This window comes from Electrona antarctica (genome assembly GCF_951216825.1).
Source record: "Electrona antarctica genome assembly, chromosome: 24".
Classification (NCBI taxonomy): Eukaryota; Metazoa; Chordata; class Actinopteri; order Myctophiformes; family Myctophidae; genus Electrona; species Electrona antarctica.
This window is the reverse complement of record NC_136803.1, coordinates 10,366,834-10,374,966: the sequence shown is the minus strand read 5'-3', so window position 1 is coordinate 10,374,966 and position 8,133 is coordinate 10,366,834. Positions and strand designations below refer to the sequence as shown.

General features: G+C 44.4%; 2 long non-coding RNA genes across 2 annotated transcripts; both read right to left on the bottom strand.

The window, feature by feature from the left end:
• Positions 1–1,410: 1,410 nt before the first annotated feature.
• Positions 1,411–4,599, bottom strand: LOC306917292. Its single transcript, XR_013789138.1, has 3 exons — positions 4,518–4,599; positions 4,237–4,329; positions 1,411–2,573 (listed from the first exon to the last, which is right to left on the bottom strand). It is a non-coding gene; the product is annotated as an uncharacterized lncRNA (long non-coding RNA).
• A 379-nt stretch (positions 4,600–4,978) lies between these two features.
• LOC306917291 lies at positions 4,979–7,405 on the bottom strand. The gene is made up of 3 exons (XR_013789137.1): positions 7,346–7,405; positions 5,795–5,858; positions 4,979–5,559 (listed from the first exon to the last, which is right to left on the bottom strand). It is a non-coding gene; the product is annotated as an uncharacterized lncRNA (long non-coding RNA).
• Between the last annotated feature and the right edge of the window lie 728 nt (positions 7,406–8,133).

Below are 8,133 nucleotides of genomic sequence, written 5' to 3'. Positions count from 1 at the left end.
TACTCAAACAAATGTTTGTATTGTCCTATGACCACCATGTTCTTTTCTGTACAACTTCTGATTATAAACTGAAAATACTCAAACATAAATGTTTGTCTTGTCCTATGAACACCACCAGCAAGAGTCAAATGGCATCAGGTATAAAAAAACAATTTATTGTTTTATTCCTCAAATTGGAACATATAACCTTCATGGATGTACAGTTTTTTTAAAACAAAATTATATCAGTGCATAAAAACAAAGTAAATGCAGCCACAATATGATAGCTTCGTGGGCAGTGGAACCATTGGACCCACAGTGTTCTCTATTGCCCTGTGGGCAGTGGAACCCATTGGACCCACAGTGTACTGTGGTTCTCTATGGCCCTGTGGGCAGTGGAACCCATTGGACCCACAGTGTACTGTGGTTCTCTATGGCTCTGTGGGCAGTGGACCCACAGTGTACTGTGGTTCTCTGTGGGCAGTGGACCCAGTGTACTGTGGTTCTCTATGGCCCTGTGGGCAGTGGACCCACAGTGTACTGTGGTTATCTATGGCCCTGTGGGCAGTGGAACCATTGGACCCACAGTGTACTGTGGTTCTCTATGGCTCTGTGGGCAGTGGACCCACAGTGTACTGTGGTTATCTATGGCCCTGTGGGCAGTGGAACCATTGGACCCACAGTGTACTGTGGTTCTCTATGGCTCTGTGGGCAGTGGACCCACAGTGTACTGTGGTTCTCTATGGCCCTGTGGGCAGTGGACCCATTGGACCCACAGTGTACTGTGGTTCTCTATGGCTGTGGGCAGTGGACGCACAGTGTACTGTGGTTCTCTATGGCCCTGTGGGCAGTGGACCCATAGTGTACTGTGGTTCTCTATGGCCCTGTGGGCAGTGGACCCAGTGTACTGTGGTTCTCTATGGCCCTGTGGGCAGTGGACCCACAGTGTACTGTGGTTCTCTATGGCTCTGTTGGCAGTGCACGGAACCCATTGGACCCACAGTGTACTGTGGTTCTCTATGGCTCTGTGGGCAGTGGAACCACAGTGTACTGTGGTTCTCTATGGCAGTGGAAACCATTGGACCCACAGTGTACTGTGGTTCTCTATGGCTCTGTGGGCAGTGGACCCACAGTGTACTGTGGTTCTCTATGGCCCTGTGGGCAGTGGACCCATTGGACCCACAGTGTACTGTGGTTCTCTATGGCTCTGTGGGCAGTGGACCCACAGTGTACTGTGGTTCTCTATGGCTCTGTGGGCAGTGGACCCACAGTGTACTGTGGTTCTCTATGGCCCTGTGGGCAGTGGACGCACAGTGTACTGTGGTTCTCTATGGCTGTGGGCAGTGGACGCACAGTGTACTGTGGTTCTCTATGGCCCTGTGGGCAGTGGACCCACAGTGTACTGTGGTTCTCTATGGCCCTGTGGGCAGTGGACCCATTGGACCCACAGTGTACTGTGGTTCTCTATGGCCCTGTGGGCAGCGGACCCATAGTGTACTGTGGTTCTCTATGGCCCTGTGGGCAGTGGACCCAGTGTACTGTGGTTCTCTATGGCCCTGTGGGCAGTGGACCCATTGGACCCACAGTGTACTGTGGTTCTCTATGGCTCTGTTGGCAGTGCACGGAACCCATTGGACCCACAGTGTATTGTGGTTCTCTATGGCTCTGTGGGCAGTGGAACCACAGTGTACTGTGGTTCTCTATGGCAGTGGAAACCATTGGACCCACAGTGTACTGTGGTTCTCTATGGCTCTGTGGGCAGTGGACCCACAGTGTACTGTGGTTCTCTATGGCTGTGGAAACCATTGGACCCACAGTGTAATGTGGTTCTCTATGGGCCCCATTGGACCCACAGCGTTTGGCTTTTCTTAACAAAATTATCAGTGCATAACAAAAACACAAAGAAACATAATTGTATTTGTTCAAATATAGAGTCCATTAACACATTGGCAGTGGACATGTGTCTATCAGAGGTAATGATTAGGCCATGACCTTTAGAACATACTTAACATACGTAAATAATTTGTATTAGTACCCCTGAGGGCTATAGCCTCATTGAAAACGTTAGGCCATAATGGTATCCCTGATGTTGCAAATACTTGCACCTACCTGATGGGCCTGATGTATGCATTGGACCTTCCCTACCCCAAGCCTTTGAAGTACACTTTTGAGGCGTTTCAGAAAATATTTCTTGAGCTGGACGCAAGCACCAAAATGTCTCCCAAAGTATTTGGTTTGAATTAAAGTTTAAAGTACTAATCTTTTCATGGAGGCCAACCCTCAGGGCTACTTCTAAAAACAATTAAAAGTATGTTCTAAAAGTCATTGGCCTAATGTGTTCGTGGATGATAGCCCTCATGACTGTCTAAAAAATATTTGTTTGTGTTCTAAAGGTCATTATGGCCTAGGGTGCAGTACTTAGTTCAGACTAGTCATTGGTCAGACAAACGACAACCTAGGACTAATGCCCCGTCGGAATTACTTGCGGATCCCCTGGCCGTTCTGTCGAGACCACCACCTCTGCTGTACTCGAAGATGCTCAGGACACTAGAAGAGATGGCCTCTTGTACAGCTGCATCATCGTCATCAAATACCTGGGGAAAACAGAGACAGTGAGAATATGCTAAAACAAAAAGCCCAGTTTTGCTTTGACAGCAGCTGTAATCTCATTTGTATTGTTGTGTCCAGTGTCTCACACCTTCCTCCAACATTAATACTATGGTGAGTATACCAGTTACTAGTAGTTGTGGCACTGTGGGCAGGTGCCAAGTCTCGCTAGAAAAGCAAATCAGCATCTCCATAAAGCGTGTCAACAACACATCTCATGGTAGATGGCTGTATTGACTCTGGACTTGATAAAACACAGTGGACCGACACCAGCAGATGATATGGCATCCAAAATCATCACAGACAGTGAAAACCTCACAATCTACCAGGACATTTTAGAACATGTGCCAAAACTACTAGTATTTGGTATAGCCTGCTGACCATGATATTACTTAACTGACCAGCCAACTGACCATCCATTGATCCCACCAAGCCATCAGATAGGCTCTATAGAGGGTATGCACATGCATGAAGTAAATGGCAGATTGAGTGGCAAAGTGAGTGATGAAGTGAATTTAAAGTCGTTTAAAGTAATTTAATGCAATCAAATAGGACTTTTCCGTTTGGATGTATGTGTCAAGGCCAGAAAGTAGTTTTGTGCCACTCAGTAGGCATTCCCGCATAACTCCCGGGTATGATGATGTCACACCCTATATTGTAGATGGCAAAATCCTGTCTCATATAGAGCACCGAAGTCCTGACGTCACTGTCAGTAGAGGGCGTCAGTCCACAGGTTCATGTACTTTTTATTTGCATCACCCCGGCCTTTTCACTCATATGGATATGAAGCATCGACTGAAGGTGGAAATGTACAAATATACCCAAAGAGTAACAAAATAAGCGTTAGAAACGAGTCAAACAACCCAGAGACTACATTTCTGGGTAGGCGGGTGGCTACATCTGCCCGTCGCACAACAGAAACTGAATGTCAATTATGTTTATTTTTATTTTATTGATATTTAATGTTTCGTGGTTAGTACGAGTCGAGTCACCACCAGCTGAGCTTACGTCAACGAGGAATCTCAGGAACGCAATGTGTTGACAGCTGGGCGTGACGTATATTAGCAGCGACATTGCCTTCATATGTAGTTTCAAGGCTTTTGCGGCCACATTAATTCCATTTTCTCCAGAAACTGGCTGTATCAAATATGAATGGACATCATTAACGACGCACAGCCACTCCGCTGACAGAAAGGCCGGGGTGGTCGGTTTATTTTTCAAACACAGTTCTTATATGAAGCGACCTAAAATAGCCCTATGGAGATTTCAATGCAAATAAAAAAAAAATCACACCCGTGTGAACCGAGTGGTGTAAGGTCTTATATAGCCTGTCTGACGTAATGAAATCATGTCTGACGTAATGAAATCACAACCATGCTCATTTTTTCTGCACAGACTAACAAAGCCAGTTGTAGGAGTGGTTTACACCACTCAATGAAATCACACCCGGGTGAACAGGTTGAACATAGCAACCATGCTCATTTTTTCTGCACAGACTAACAAAGCCAGTTGTAGGAGTGGTTTACACCACTCAAAAAAATACATGAACCTGTGTGTTGGTGCCCTCTACTGAAAGTGACATCAGACTTCGGTGCTCTATAGGCTAGGTCTTTTAGCAAGAAGTTTAGAACAGAGGTAGATTTTCTTTACCTTGTAATCCTTGATCAACTCCTCCGTATTTTCCCCAAGCAAGACAATGAGGACTCTGGTGACAGCTTCTCTACAGGACTCAATGCTGTGGTCCTACAAACACATGAAATGACATTGTACAGTAGGCTACAGACATCAGAATGCAGAAGTGCATCAAACTAACCACTACACAACATATTGGGAGTCAAGCAAAACAAATGAGCTTGTAGATTGGCTATTTTTGGGGTTGAAGGAAGCTCAAAAGAAAATGAGAACATTGCGTGTTATGTGAAGGTCTTTACCTGTGCGACAGCTGCAACTTGCTTCTGTGGCTTGGTGCAGGTGACCACTCCAGGCTTCAGTGGACGTCAGCTGGCTGGGTGGGTGGGTGGGGGGGGGGGGGGGGGGGTCGGTCAGCCTGAAATCACAGTAAAAACAGTTAGTGAAACCTCATGACTACTGCGTGTGTGCGTGTGCGAACTAGCAGTTTTAACTGGAATGTGTGCGATTGACTCTCTACTATGCTTTATTTTAAAAATCTGTTTGGAAAATAGCTGATCTACAAGCTTGTACTGTACATTGGCTATTTTAGCCAATCTAGGACCCGAGTTCAAAAGAATATGAGAACATTGTGTGTTTTGTGAAGGTCATACCTGTGTGACTTGGTGATGGTGACCACTCCAGTCCAGGCTGCAGTGGACTCCACACCAGTCAGCTAGCTGGGTGGGTGGGTGGGTCAGCCTGAAATCACAGTAAAAACAGTTAGTGAAACCTCATGACTACTGCGTGCGTGCGTGTGCGAACTAGCAGTTTTAACTGGAATGTGTGCGATTGACTCTCTACTATACTATACACCGTTTGCCGGCCACTGCTACAGAGCTGACATTGAGGTTATATCTTCCCTTCTTCTCTGGAGTCCTGCCTCAAAGCAGACCAGAGGTAGAAAACGGTCGTTCCCTGATGTCATCGCTAGGGACACATCAGTAAGCAGGAACTGGGGATGGCAATGAAGAAACGGGAAGTCTGGCATGGCATTGTGAAATCCATGATCTCGACCGCAGTGGAAAAATGATGAATGATGATGATGATATTGAAATAGCCAATGTGTAGGGTTAAATTGGTTAAACTGTTAGAAGGAATACTTCAAGCATAGAAGTCAGGCAAAACAAACAAGATTGTAGATTGGCTATTTTAGCCAATCTAGGACCAGAGTTCAAAAGAATATGAGAACATTGTGCGTTTTGTGAAGGTCATACCTGTGTGACTTGGTGATGGTGACCACTCCAGTCCAGGCTGCAGTGGACTCCACTCCAGTCAGCTAGCTGGGTGGGTGGGTCGGTCAGCCTGAAATCACAGTAAAAACAGTTAGTGAAACCTCATGACTACTGCGTGCGTGCGTGTGCGAACTAGCAGTTTTAACTGGAATGTGTGCGATTGACTCTCTACTATACTTCATTTTAAAAATCTGTTTGGAAAATAGCTGATCTACAAGCTTGTACTGTACATTGGCTATTTTAGCCAATCTAGGACCAGAGTTCAAAAGAATATGAGAACATTGTGCGTTTTGTGAAGGTCATACCTGTGAGACTTGGTGATGGTGACCACTCCAGTCCAGGCTGCGGTGGGTCGGTCGGTCAAGAAGACTGAAATCACAGTTAAAAACATAGTTGCTGCCGGTCACAGTGTCCGGAATGATTATAATTTATCAGACATGTGATAAAAATCACACCCGTGTGAACTGAGTGGTGTAAGGTCTGTCTGACGTAATGAAATCATGTCTGACGTAATGAAATCACACCCGGATGTGATTTCACAACTGGCTTTTTTTGTGCAGAAAAAATGACCACGGTTGCTACGTTCACCCTGTTCACCCGGGTGTGATTTCATTACGTCAGAAATTATTTTGAACATAGCAACCATGCTCATTTTTTTCTGCACACAAAAGCCAGTTGTAGGAGTGGTTTACACCACTCAAAAACAGACATATCTTTGAATGCATGAATCACAAGCAAGGTACATAAAATTTGGCTACATTTAATGTAGCCAAATAAGCAGTAACATTATATTTGGGGGAGGTGAGCTTCACACACACCTGCAAAATGTGGACCCTTTCTCCCCACCCTCACTGAGGCACAACACAAACACATGAAGACATGAAGCTTCAGCTGACACAAAACCCCACCACGCTGTTTGTCCAAAACACACAATTGATCTGATTCGCGCCCGGTGTGTGGAGACTTTTAAGGTGGTTGTATATTGGACGCGTTTTTCGGGAAACTGATGGAGAAACTACGTTAGAAATCCGAAAATCGCGCCCGGTGTGTGGGGACCTCTCCCACCGACATCATGTGTTCATTTATCTTCAGCCATACAGACTCCATTTGACACAAATCAACGTACACCACTGCTAGCCTGTTTGTCCAAAACACACCATCTTCTCTCCACGTTTCTACTTGTCCTAATACAATGACAGCTCACAAGTGTGTGTGTCGGGGGACAGGCCGGGTACTCGCGTTGGCTCCCCCCCGGCCGTTCAATTTGAGGAGGTGTTGGCCATGGACGGTATAGATATACACTACAGTATGAGCACATTCATCAAAAACACACAACTATTAAACTATGAATAGGGCTTAAACATTTAATCATCCAAAGTCGGATTGTATTTTCACACGTAACGCGTCCATTAAAATGTCAATCCGCTGCATCGGTCATGCGGGAAGTTGGGAACTGTAATGTATGCGACTGTCTAGCCCGTCTCCGGACCCCCGGGTTGAGCTCCTTTGGACCTACCAGTCATCAAAATGTCAGAAACTTTAACGTAGGGTTCCGAAAGGAGCTAGCGACTGTCCAAGGCTGCAGTCAAGATGAAACGTAGTTTCATGAAAGTTGTGAAACCAAATGAGTTGTTTCACAGCCCTCTTTCTAATTTAAACACCAAATACACAACAACATGCATTGGTATCAAAAACAACCAGCCACTGACGCGAAAATAAAACCGTCACACGTGTGTCTGCTTAGATGTGTGCTGTACAGCAGCAAACACTCCGTTTTTCACTACTCCAAACAAAACATAATGTAAACACTTGCTAAATTGAACCTTAATCAAATGCTCGGCTAATATTATTCTTACCTTAACCGTGGAAAAACAGTGAAGTGATGCAGGTGCGGTGAAGAAGTTTGTGAGCAGGTGCGCGGTGAAATGGCGTCTGACGTCAGGTCTTCTTGAAGGGGCAAAAGTTATTGAAGGGGCGTGTCCAGGTTTCCAAGCCATAATGCTGTATATTTTACTGAATTCTGACCATTTTGTGTGGGTACAGAACAACATTGGTTGGAATTAAGTAAATAAATCCATTTGAGAAATACATGCACACGTTCTTGTATTGTTAACAAGAGATGATTCTCGAAAAAAGTGACATATTCTTGTACACAAAAAACTTAAATGTGTCTTGTTAATCATAACCGATTTAATCATGTTACATTTACTGTTCCTAATAACCATTTGCCCGTAAATTTTAATGCATTTTGACCATTGTGTGTGGGTACAGAACAATATTGGTTGGAATTAAGTTAATAAATCCATTGGATAAATAAATGCACACTTTCTTGTATTTTTAACAAGAGATGATAATCGAAATACTTGACATATTCTTGTAAACGAACATACTTAAATGTGGCTTGTTAATCATAACTGATTGAATCATGTTACATATACTGTTTGTCCGATGGACTTTTATCAGTGAAGAGAGCTTAGAAAGCAACAACATGTCTTATTGACTCTACTGTATATGACTGCTTTTTATTACGTGAACATATGAAACAAACAGCAAAAGAGGTTTACATTTAGAAAAATATTCATGTTGGGGTTAGGGTTAGAATTAGACATGTGAATGAATGAATGAATGCCTTTATTGCAGACTC